Source organism: Lemur catta, chromosome 2 (genome assembly GCF_020740605.2).
Source record: "Lemur catta isolate mLemCat1 chromosome 2, mLemCat1.pri, whole genome shotgun sequence".
Lineage (NCBI taxonomy): Eukaryota > Metazoa > Chordata > Mammalia > Primates > Lemuridae > Lemur > Lemur catta.
Genome location: NC_059129.1, coordinates 62,271,299 through 62,284,416, shown reverse-complemented (window position 1 = coordinate 62,284,416; position 13,118 = coordinate 62,271,299). Strand labels below are relative to the sequence as shown.

At 34.4% G+C, this 13,118-nt stretch overlaps 1 protein-coding gene across 3 annotated transcripts in view; it reads left to right on the top strand.

The window, feature by feature from the left end:
• HMGCLL1 (3-hydroxymethyl-3-methylglutaryl-CoA lyase like 1) overlaps window positions 1-13,118 on the top strand; it is a 136,345-nt gene that overhangs the window by 39,747 nt on the left and 83,480 nt on the right. The gene's annotated exons all lie outside the window — the stretch shown is intronic.

Sequence of the window (13,118 nt, the reverse complement as noted above, 5' to 3'; positions counted from 1 at the left end):
ATTAACTGTCAGGAAAACTTTATTACCTGGGGAGGGTTCCAGTACAAGGCTTGTCCATTAGAGCCCAGATGAGTTGGCCCCTGTCATCTCCCCAAAGTAGATCCTGATGAAATTTACCAAGACCACAGTTTCTATTTTCTGGTTTTATAGGAATCCCTTTACCAACATAGGTGGAGGAGAGGAGAATGTAGGCTGAAAGGAGAGGGAGACATAAATCAAATTCTCTCCAAAGGAGCCTGACTTAATATATTCAACTCTATGCTTTGTACACTATTTTCTACTGCACACTAAGATGCTGGCATAAAGGAAAGTTCTACTCAGTAACTGTAGGTTTTCCACATATTTTTGTGATAGAGAATCTGTTTAATTATCTTAGTCGGCCTTAGGAACTAGCCAATGGAAATCACTGGGAGTATTCACTGGTGAAGCCTCCATCTCCTCTTTTCTCCCCAGTTGGTAGTCCAGGTGCACACACTAATGCTGCTCACCTGCAAAATGGCTTGTATTAATAGGTTTCATGGTATATTTTCTTTAGAAGCCATTTCTTAATGTACAAGGCTTGTTTTGTTTTTCAACCTATATGAGCATGTTGAATTTCTTACATGTCAAATAATTTCTGTTTGTTCAATACTTGGTCTCAGAGAAGGAATGAAGACACTAAGTTCTTTAATAAATGATTTCAGATGGTTGTTGAAAGTTAAATGTGGGTAAAATTGTGCTTTGAGAGTTATGTCCACACAGATGAAAATACGTTAGCTCTTCAAGAAAATAGAAAACAAGCACACACCATTTCCCACCTCATTTTGTTCCCAGTGTTTAATGGCATGAACCATAGTTTCTTTAGATTGCTTGAATAGGTCCAATGTTTCTCCACTATGTGTCTTGTGGAAATTATTCTGGAGGTTTGTACAAATGTGTGTGCATGCGTGTATTCAAATATGTGCAATTGCCATGTATTCCGGAAAGCCAGTACAATGAGTTAGTTATCTGCATAACAAATAATCCCCAAATTTAATGGCTTAAAACAATAACAACATTTGTTTTTGCTTTTGGTTTCTGTGGATCAAGAATTCAGGAATTGCCCAATTGGGCACTTCTAGCTAGAGGTTTCTTAGGTAGTAACCATCAGATACTTGGTAGTCAGAGCTGGAACAGCTGCAGCTGGGTGGCTGGGGACACTGAGGGCTAGCTGGACCCCACTCTTTTTTCCTTTGTCCACAGAACCTTTCCATGTGGTCTCTCTGCATGGGCTAATTTGGACTTTATCATAGCACGGAAGCTTTAGACATCTAATATGATGGCTCAGCGCTCCAAAGATGAGTGTTCCAAGAGGTGGACAAAAGTGCTATACCTTTTATTAAATATAACCAAGCCTTATAAATATTATAGCATTACTTTTCCATAATCTGTTAGTTGAAGCAGTTGCAAAGCCCAACAAGTTTCAGAGGGAAGGGACAGATACCACCTTTTGATTGGGGTGTGGCATTGTGGAAGAGCAAGTGGGAGGGGAAATATCATTGGGGCCATTTTTATAATCCGTCACAGTTATGGGTTTTTTTTTTAAATAAAAGCCTAATAATTGACCTAATTATGTGCTTTTTCTTAATACAATTAAAGAAAAACCTGCTCATAAAACTATTAATTCTAGACTGACACTTTTTCAGAGTCTATTGTAGCCTATATGGCATGCCTGGCATGCACATGTAATTCAGTTCCGTGTGTTAAATTATTTAGGTAATGATTATTTACTTTTGAAAGAATAAATAGTAGGAAGACCTCTTTTCAGAACAAATGTCAATGTACTCCAGAAATGAAAAGTAGCAATTATATTTCTGTTGCTCTTTTGTTAGCACAAAACAACCCACATTTTTTTAAGTTGCTGTATTAAAGTGTTTCTATAAATTTGCAAAGGTTTCTCCTTTTGAATAAAAATAATTACATATTCTGAATACTAGGCACTCTTTACAATGTGGCAGTAAATTTGATTTATGTCTTATACAAGTGTTTCTTATGTAACAGTGGATATTAGTTATCATATCTTTACAAATAGTGGTGATGTAAATTCCTGTATTCCTCTGGTCAAGTGTGGGGGGCTGCTAATCATTTCTGTCATTTTAGGCAGAGATTAACGTGAAATGCAATATTTTTAAATTATTCCATTGCACAATGACATCATTATTACTGTTTTAACACGTAGGGGAAGCAATTGTCTAAAGGATATTGACAAATGTTTAAAACACCCATTGTCTCTCTCAGAAAAGAATATGGAAATATGAATTATTTTTTGGTTGGGATGGTGGACATTGCTTTTTTCCATTTGAACTTGTTTAAGATTAATCTTCAGTATAATGGGAAAAAATATGAGTTGCTTACATTGTGTGGTATTACTCAGCATTCAACAGTAACTTATTCTGTAGCTGAGATGTAGTTTCATTACTATAGCCAAAAAAAAAAGATTATAATTAAAAGTGATTAAACTAGTTAGATTTTCTTATTTTTTCAATTTTGTTTGGCTTTTTTCCCCATTAGGTCAAAAACCAATTAAACTCTTAGTATTCTTATTATGCTCGGCATGCAGAGCTTTTCAATAGGATGATAATTATTAATAGTTGATTCGATCAATTACATTTTGACTAACAAATTGGGTTTTATTTGTTCTTAGATTTATAAAAGTAACCAAAACAAAATATTAAAGTGAAACACTTAACCTTATCTTCTATTCAGTTTTATTGAGCTTATCGTGTGTACCAAATTTTTAATATGTTTTCCTATGAAAGAAACTTTCATAGGAAAGAGAAAAAAGAGAGAAAAAGAAACTTTTAAATCCATTATGGTCACATTAAAATTCCACTTTTGTATCTGACTAAAATTATGTTAAAAGTTGGTCTCAAAGAACTGTCTAGGTGCATCAACATTTGAAAGGTCTGTGCATAATTGTTTAAAAGCCAAATAGAGGCCCAGTTTGGCTCAGAAAGACTTGATTCTGACTTTTTAATGGTCTTTTTTGCATTACTGTAATACATTTGTTGATAAACATTGTCAGTATTATTTTAGCGTAAACTCATTTCATTAGTATGACTCCTGATTAAGCTACTTAAGTGCAATCTACATTGGGAGATGCACAGTATGTCCTAGAGACTAGTCTAGATGGAACTAAAATACCTCCAGTGTGCCATAGTGATATAATTTGACTACTTGGAAAATCATATCCATTACTCAAGACCAAGTTTAAAATTTAAAGCATTAAGTTATTAAACGTGGACTGTTAGTTCACCAGTTTTTTAGTATGTTCAAGTAGCACTTGTTTTCAAGAATTCATTATCCTTGTATACTGAGCACTGAAAATGAAACATATAATACCACTTCTTTTAAAAGTTACATAATTATTTTAAAGGCATGTTTTGCTGGTGTTTATAAAGAATTATGCTTTTAAAATAATTTTAAAAAAATAAAAATAAAATAACTTTTCTAATTTTTAGGTATATGTACATTGGTGTAAAACTGCCTGACTCAATTGCTGGAAAGTTCTTTAGAAGTATTATGATATGTAGTAAACACAGAGAATTAGAAAGATACATCTGAATGCTAAAAGTAACATAGCACCAAAATCACATTAGATAATGGGTAAGTTTTATATTTCAAAACCTACACATGAGTTAGATATATATGCTAATGTTTCTCTTGTTCCATACTTGATAAAATAAAAGGAATATAAATATATTTTTCACGGAGTATACCTGTAAATAGAAAGCGTATTTCATAAAGCATATCATTTTATTGTGCTTTTAAAAATTTTATTCAAATATGTTTATCTTGCATATTCAATTTATAGAATTAAAGGCTGATTGGGATGATAACTTCATAGAATAATAGTTTTGTACCATCTTTGGATTTTAAATATCTTTATTATTAATATATAGAGTATTCTTTTGAAGAACGCCATTTATTTTATAAATTTCTTGGACAAATTCAAATTTGAATTGTAAAATCTTATAGGTTATAGTTATGTACTCTTTGAAATGTCAACATGTTGAAGCAAATTCATGCTAGTAACTTTACAGTACTTCTACTACTTACTCCAGACCTGTACTGCTATAATGTGGGATCCACTGATAAACTTAACACTATTATTAGTTAAGATGGATGGATCTTTTATTGAATTCTGCTTATAGTATACAGTAATAAATGTATTTCTTAGTAGCCCCAGTATAGTAATTTTCCCCCACATCCTCTAGGTTGCACGCTTCCTGAACTTTTAGTGACCTTTCCTATCTGCTGTTTTTTTTTTTTTTTTTTGAGGCAGAGTCTCACTCTGTTGCCCGGGCTAGAGTGAGTGCCGTGGTGTCAGCCTAGCTCACAGCAACCTCAAACTCCTGGGCTTAAGCGATCCTACTGCCTCAGCCTCCCGAGTAGCTGGGACTACAGGCATGCGCCACCATGCCTGGCTAATTTTTTCTATATATATTTGAGTTGGCCAGATAATTTCTTTCTATTTTTTAGTAGAGACGGGGTCTTGCTCTTGCTCAGGCTGGTCTCGAACTCCTGAGCTCAGAAGATCCACCCGCCTCGGCCTCCCAGAGTGCTAGGATGACAGGCGTGAGCCACCGCGCCGGCCCCTATCTGTTGTTTAATTTGTACTTTCGATAGAGCAGTAGAAAATCTGGGCCATAACTCTTTCTCATTTATAATATGATTTGGCAAAGTATTTTTATTTCTCTATGGCTTGGATAGTTTCCATTTATTCATTTGACTATTCATTGCTTTTATTGTATCACTATTAAAACTATATTGAGTTCTTTGTTGGACTCAAAAATTGAATAACAAGTAGTTGCTAACAATAACCATAATATATAACTAATAAGGCAATTGTAAAGTTGGAATAGATAACTGGAATAAAATAAATAACAAAATTAAAACTCATCCAAAGGGGTTTTAAAATCAAATAAATATCTGTGAATGATTTATAAAATAGAACCTAGGAACCAGAATATATTAAGCAGTTTGTCATTGAACACTGTATTCAACTTTTTAAAGTTCTGCTTTATGCACTATTTACTAAAACAAAGATCTCCAGATTCACATGATGACCCAGTTAGTAACTGGCAGTGATGGCATTGCTTGTCATGGTAATAAAAACCCTTTTTGCCACAGCTCTTCTTTATTGCCAGTGTCTAATTTCCAGTGAGTTAGTCTCCCTCAAGCAACTCAGGCCTACCTGTTCTTCTTCTTGGTGCACCTACCCACTGTGGGTGGAGTTGGCTTACAGAAGGAAGTGCAAATATAGAAGGGAAACTCTGTGTATAGTCAGTATACAATGTCTACAACTAGGGTATTTTAAAAATCACTTTGCTTTCATGCATGGGAAATAACAATGCTGACAGTGTTATTATCAAACACAAAGGCATGATATATGAGAGGCAGCACAGTTGACTGGAAAGAAAATTATACTGGGAGCTTTGAGACTTCTTGCCCTTACTTCAAAATGATGTTGGGAACATGATTGTTTTGACATGGGAAGACCAGGAAAGTGGTCACAAAAGGCATTGACCTGAACAAAGAATAACTAATACATATTTGTTATGTTTATCTTGGGAAACTGGGAAATGTCATTGAATGAAATGACTTTTGTTTCTTTGTCTGGAACATTGGTCTCTTAGTTTATAACTGAGAAATCCATTTGAGTAGGTTGGGTCTATTTTATAATTTGAAAGTGAATATTTGTACATAGTAGTGGATTATGATTAAAATGTCTTGCCTTCATTTACAATAAGGGGGTATGGGTTGTAGGCTCCTTGCTTTGGTCACTCGTGAGAAGCATGGGCATTCCATCCGATAGAGGGCAGTGCAGAGGGTCCTTAGTACACAAAGGTAATGTTGAGTAAGGACGTACAGGAAATTATACACCAGACCAAATTAGTTTCAAGACTTCTGGACTTAAGAAGTTTTGTGAGTATGGTGTCAGTCCATTTTAGCTTTGGCAGCCAAGACAGGGTATTGGGTAGGGAAAAAAACTGGATGTTCAATTTTCCAGAGATTTCCTGTGTTTATTATTGTAAGACTGTGATTTATTAAAACTGTCTTACTTCTTCAAGCAGACCAAGATTTCCTCTGTGCTACTGAGGCTAAGATATATGGGGTTACTGCAAGGAGTCTGTGAACGAGACAGGGTTATAGTACCCAGGCTACAGTGCTATTCATTGCTGGCTAGAGCGTTTTCACCCAGGGTTGTCAGGAAGAACTCTGGTCTCATTTTTCCTCATTACTGAATTTACGAATGTATTACCTTTAAGAGGAGTTACTGCTCAAATTGAGTTTTGAGTTATAGAGTCTGAAACCACATTATTTACATTTTTTTTGTAATCGATGGCATGTGTTGAAGAAATTTCCACATTCTATATCTGTCTTTCCTGTATACTCCTGCATACAGAAAGTATTAATAATACTGTAAGTTATGTGTAATCTGGCCAGTGGAGATTGTAGGCAAATAACTTCTGACATCATCCACTCATTTCAAAGAGATATGAATATTGTCCAGGGTGATGATGTTGGTGATGGAGCAAAAAAAAGAATGATCCTTCAAAGATAAGTTTTGTTTTAATTATTTAACATTATACATTAGTGAGCAGATGAAAAGGAGGGTTATAGGTCCATGAGTTTAAATTTATTTCCTGGAAAATTTTAGATAGTTGATTAAATAAAGAATTTATGAACACAGAAATTTTATGGATATACCAAGAATAATACATACAAAAGTGATCACACTTGTTTGTTGATAGTATTTCAACAAGGGGTGGCAAGGAAAAGGATTACTATTGACACCATGAATCTGTATTTCAGAAAGATCCTTGACTATCCTGATGATTATTGCATGAGCATGATAGGAAATTTCATCAAAGTTTTAATTTTTTTAATCAGGGAAACTTTTTTTCTCCCTGGATAAAAACTTTATGTAGAACCTCAATATATGATATAGATGGGAAAATTACCATAAAAGATTTGTATAGGTCCCTCCCCAGGCCCTAGGAGAGGCCCTATCCATGTGTTCATCCGCTGTATGTTTGAATGAAATTTTCAAAAGTTAGATATTTTTTTGTTCCTTTACTTAAAGAGGCTCCCTCTTAAATTGCAGTGACTTCAGACCCACAAAAGCTGGCATAACCAGTGCATATAAAAGTTATTTTTACACAATATGGTAGTCTATTTTAAGCATGCAATAGGATTATATTTAAATAAACAAAATGTACATACCTTAATTTAAAAATACTTTATCACTAAAATCTGCTAAGGATCATCTGAGCCTTCAGTGAGTCATAATCATTTTGCTGGTGGAGGGTCTCACCTCCATGTTGATGGCTGCTGACTACTCAGGGAGGTTGGAGTGGTTGTAGTAATTTCTTAAAATAAGACTATTAAGTTTGCCACATCAATTGACTCTTTCATGAAAAAATTCTCTGTAATGCATGCTGTTGTTTGATGGCATTTTACCCTTGGTAGAACTTCTGTCAAAATTAGAGTCAATCCTCTTAAACCCTGCTGCTTATTTCTCAACTAAGTTTATGTAATGTTATAAATCCTTTATTGTCATTTCAACAGTGTTCATAGCCTCTTCCCCTGGAGTAGATTCCATCTCAAGAAACCACTTTCTTTGCATATCCATTAGAAACAACTCCTCATCTGTCCAAGTTTGATCATGAGATTGCAGCAATTCAGACACGTCCTCAGGCTTCATTCCTAATTCTAGTTTTCTCACTGTTTCAACCCTATCTGCAGTTATATCCACCTCTGAAGTCTTAAACCCATCAAAGTCATACATGAAGGTTGGAATCAGCTTCTTCTAAGCTCCTGTTAATGTTGATACTTTGACTTTCTTCCATGAATCATGAATGTTCTTAATGACATTGAGAATGATGAATCTTTTCCAGAAAGTTTTCAATTTACTTTGCCAAAATACATTACTGGAATCACTGTCTATGGCAATTATAGCCTTACAAAATGCATTTCTTAAATTAAAAGCCTTGAAAGTCAAAATTACTACTTGATCCTTGGGCTGCAGAATGGATGTTGTATTACCAAGCATGAAAACAACATTAATCTCCTTGTCCATCTCCATCAGAGCTCTTGGGTTACCAGGTGCATTTTCAGTAAGCAGTAATATTTTGAAACGGGTATTTTTTTCTAAGGAGTACTTTAGAACTAGTACTTTATAACAGTGGGCTTAAGATATTCAGTCAACCATGCTATAAACAGATGCACTGTCATCTAGGCTTTGTTATTCTATTTATAGAGCACAGATAGAGTAGATTTAGCATGATTCTTTTTTTTTTTATTTCAGAATATTACTGGGGTACAAATATTTCAGTTACATATATTGCCTTTGTCCTTCCCAAGTCAGAGCTACAAGAATTCTTAAGGGACCCAACATTTTCAGAATGGTAAATTAGCATTGGCTTCAATCAGCTGCATTAGCCCCTAGTAAGAGAGTTAGCCTGTCCTTTGAAATTTTGAAGCCAGCCACTGACTTCTCTCTAGCTATGAAAGTCCTAGATGGCATCTTCTAATAGAAGGCTGTTTCGTCTACACTGAAAATCTATTGTTTAGGGTAGCCACCTTCATCAATGATCATAGCTTGATCTTCTGGATAACTTGCTGCAGATAGTACATCAGAACTTGCTGCTTCACCTTGCACTTTAATGTTATGGAGATAGCTTCTTTCTTTAAATCTATGACACAGTTTCTACTGTCTTCAAACTTTTCTTCTGCAGCTTTCTTACCTTTTTTAGGCTTCATAGAAAAATTGAAGAGAGGTAGGGCCTTGCTCTGGATTAGGCTTTGATTTAAGGGAAGGTTGTGGCTGGTTTGATCATCTGTCCAGTGACTAACACTTTCTCTGTATTAGAAATAAGGCTGTTTTGCTTTCTTATCTTTGTGTGTTGACTGGAGTAGCATTTTTGATTTCGTTCAAGAACTTTTCCTTTGCATTCGCAACTTGGCTACTGTTTGGTACAAGAGGTCTGGCTTTCAGCCTATCTTGGCTTTCAACATACTTTCTTCACTAAGCTTAATCATATATAGTTTTTGATTTGAAGTGAGAGATGTGTAACTCTTCCTTTCACTTGAACACTTATAGGGTTATTAATTGTCCTAAATTCAACATTTTTTTTTTTTGTCTCAAGGAATAGGGAGGCTGAGGAGAGGAAGAGAGATGGTGGAATGCCTGGTTGGTAGAGCAGTTGAACTCTTAAAACGTGAATTGATTAAGTTTGCCGTCTCATATGGGTGTGCTTTGTGGTGCCCCCAAACAATTACAAAAGTAACGTCAGAGATCACTGATCAATCGTAGATCACCATAATAATAATGAAAAAATTTGAAATATTGTGAGAATTATTAAAATGTGACACAGAGACATAGAGTGAGCCCAGGCTGTTGGAAAATGGCACTGATAGACTTGCTCCACTCTGAGTTACCATAAAACTTCAATTTGTAAAAAATGCAATATCTGCGAAGTGCAATAAAGTGAAGCAAAATAAAACTAGGTAGGCTGTAGTCTGTTTACCAAAAATTGTTGAAACTTCCAATACTATTCCCTTTCTGAAGTGTCTGAAGTTCTGAAACTTTTTTCATTGTTCATTACTGCATACTCATATGCATTATCTTGACATTCCACTAATCTCGGGGAATTTAGGTGAGATAAGGACACTGCTTAAATTGTATTTCACTGATTGCCATTATCTGGAGGATATACTGAAAACCTGAATATTTAGGAGAGATCATAATATTCAGATAATTAGAAAATATTAGTAGGATATCTAAATATGCATAACATGGACTATCCAAATTTAATTGTACCATGGTAGAGTTAGCAACAACTAAAATCTCTAAACTATAAGCTTATTACATGCTAATCCTTGTGATTCTTTTTATATCTTTAAAACTCTTGCAAATTCTTTCACACATATTGTAATTATTTGGATCCAGATCAAAGTGTGAAAGCTAAATACATGTTTAACCATGGTAGGCCTATTTTGTTGGCTAGATAGACACAGGTATTGCCATTCCCAGACTATGTGCAGATGATGGCAAGACTTGTTACTAACCAAATCCTGAGGATTTTCTATGATCTTAAATAAAAAACTCATAGCAAAATCTTAAAAATATGTTAAATCAAACCAGATGTAGAAAGATTTTGTTAAAATGTCAAAACGGTAATGTAAATGAATAGTTTCATCATTTAAATAATAGTTAAACTTTAGACATTAAAATAACATTGAGATTGAAGTATAATATAAATTCCCCAAGAGAAAAACAAGCAAGGATTTTATACCTTTAATTGAAACCTGCTCTATTTTATTCATTGTAATAAAATTATATCCTATCAGGATTTCCTAGGGCTCTTTACTTACTTGCCTTTATTGTCTAAATTAAGACTATTATTTGCTAAATGGCCTCATATTGTGAATATTTTTAAAAATGAGAAAAGTACTGATTTTTTTGGATTCTACTTAATGTATTTAACATAACTTCATTAAGCATCTTCAGTCATTAAAGTTCAGCTTTCAGGATCTGAGAATTTGATTATTATCATCTATTTTCCTATTCTAGTGAATTAAAAATCTATTAAAAGAAATTATTGGTTGCTTTATTATATAAATGTCTTCAGAGTGATTCAAGATTTTTGTTAAATTATGTTTAGAATGAAATAACCCCATATAAGCCGACATGACCTATATTTCCTGTAGATTAAAATTTGTTTTTTGCTTTTTAGGTTGTTTTATGATGCACGGCCAATCTCTGTCCACATCTGTATTTGATTAGGAGCATGCTATTTATTAAATTATGTTATCATAGTAATATAAATATTTCCAATAACTATTTAAACAGACTATGTTTAGTTAGGCTTAAGAATTAGTAATATTGATTAACAGTATTATCTAGGGTTGTTTTAGATTTTATTACAATATCCTAAAACTAGTAGTAACTTTGCTTTCCTTTCTGCTTTAAATTAGGAATAAGTGAACTAATTTTCTTATTGTAATTTTCACATGCGTGCATATTTGTGTGTACATGTGTATTTGTGTGTGTGGGGGGGAGAGAGAGATGAGAGACATAGAGACACAGCTCACACTCTAAATATCATCAAGCATAAAAGCTAAATTCATGGATATGTAATCAGGAATTGTGTTGAAATATGTACAAATGTTAAATATTTAAAAAGGAAGGCTATGAAATAGTGAGAGTTACATTGCAGAGTAAAGTTATCTCCTTTGTGCTATTAGCCACTGTGTCCTATTCATTTTTCTTTGGGAGTTCTATTCCCAGTGTCATTTTTCTACCACAGAACTTGTCACAGGCTAGATTCTCACAATTGCCTGAGAACTACCTCTCTTCTTTCTGTACTGCCCATTTACACCTTCCCCAATTAATCTTTCTACAATACTACACTTATTCTGGTCTTTTGTTGTTTCAAAATCTACTCTCCATGGCTTTCTATTGTCTTTAGTATAAACCAGGCATCTAGAATAACGGGAACTTAACTCAAAGACTCATCACAGTGTGTGGTCTCATTTCCATTTATAATCTTATCCCCGATTACTCACCAATAATCTTCTCTAGGCAAATAATGTGTTAGCACTTATATAATCATCCCTTCCTGCTTTTCCAACCCTATTCATGTGTTCAGTGTTCCAGCTTTTATGGCTGTGCAATGAATTACCTGAGAATTAGTGGTGCAAATAAACATTTATTGTGCCCACTAATTCTTTGGGTGAGGAATTTGAACAGGACACAAGGGGACAGACAGATTGTCTCTGGTCCACAATGTCTGGGGCCTCATAGCTGGAGACAAAAGTCATCTGGAGACTACTTCAATCACAAATTTAGGGAGTGACAGAGGCTGTGGGCCTCAGTTCCTCTTCACCTGATCTCTTCACAAGGGTCTTTTCATGTGGGCTTTCTGCATAGGTTGGCTTGGGCTTTCTCACAGCATGCTGGCTGATTTCTCCACAGTGGCTTTCCCCAAAAGAGAAAGCCATATGGAAGCTGTATCCCTATTTAGAACCTAACTTCAGAAGTCGTATAGTGTTATTTCCACTACACTTTAATGATGGGAACAATCACAGCCAACCCAGCTTCCAGGGGGAAAGTAAATAGAGTCTACCTCTTGATAAAAATGTGGGACCAAAAATATTGTTGTGGCCATTTTTTAGACATTATAATGTGCAGTTTATATCCCATATGCTCTTCAAAACTTTCCCAGACTATTCTAGGCCATACCAACGTTTCCCCATTAGGAACTCTTATAATCTGTGCTCTAATTTACAACCAGTGTATTCTTTTGAATTGTCGACATTCCAAGGGTATCTGTTTTGTCTCCCCAACTATACTGCAGATTACTTCAATGCAAGGACCTCACTTTCCCACAGGAAAGTAAGATCTGTATTTGTACTCCCCACAGGATCTAGTGTAGGGCTTTGGACAGAGTAGGTGCTTAGTAAACATCTAGATTAAAGTCAGATGGGCTCAGATTGAAATGAGAGACTTGCATTTTATGCATTTTAAAGGAATATGGTAGATATTCCCATCCTTTTTAAAAGATAGGAAGGGGTGGAGTGGGGGCCAGTAGATATACTACTATAGAAATAAATGAGCAGGCATCACATGTTAAACACAAATAAATGTGTTTGGATTGAATGAAGCATGCAATCTTAATAAGGCATGGTGGCAGTTAATTGGAGGTGCTTTTTTGAATCTTTGATATTTATTAATAATTTTAAATTTAATATGTTTTTAAAAATCATTTAATCAATCCAAATTATACAAATTGAAAGTGTTAAATTTAACTCTGCTGGCATTTAATTGAGAGTCAGTAAGACCAAGGGACTAATAAGAGTAAATATTGTAATATTTTATATATTTCATATGTGCATAGCCTTATTAAGTAAAGGATTTATGTTTTGATTAATTTACTTTTTATTTCTTTTTTAAATTAAACAAATTCATGCTTATAATAACAAGCCAAGATATACAGAGAAAAAAAAATGATAGCCTTTTGTCTTCCATTCCCTTATTGAGGATACCAGTTTCGGTTTGGTGTATGTTTTCACAGCTCTCTCCATGCTAA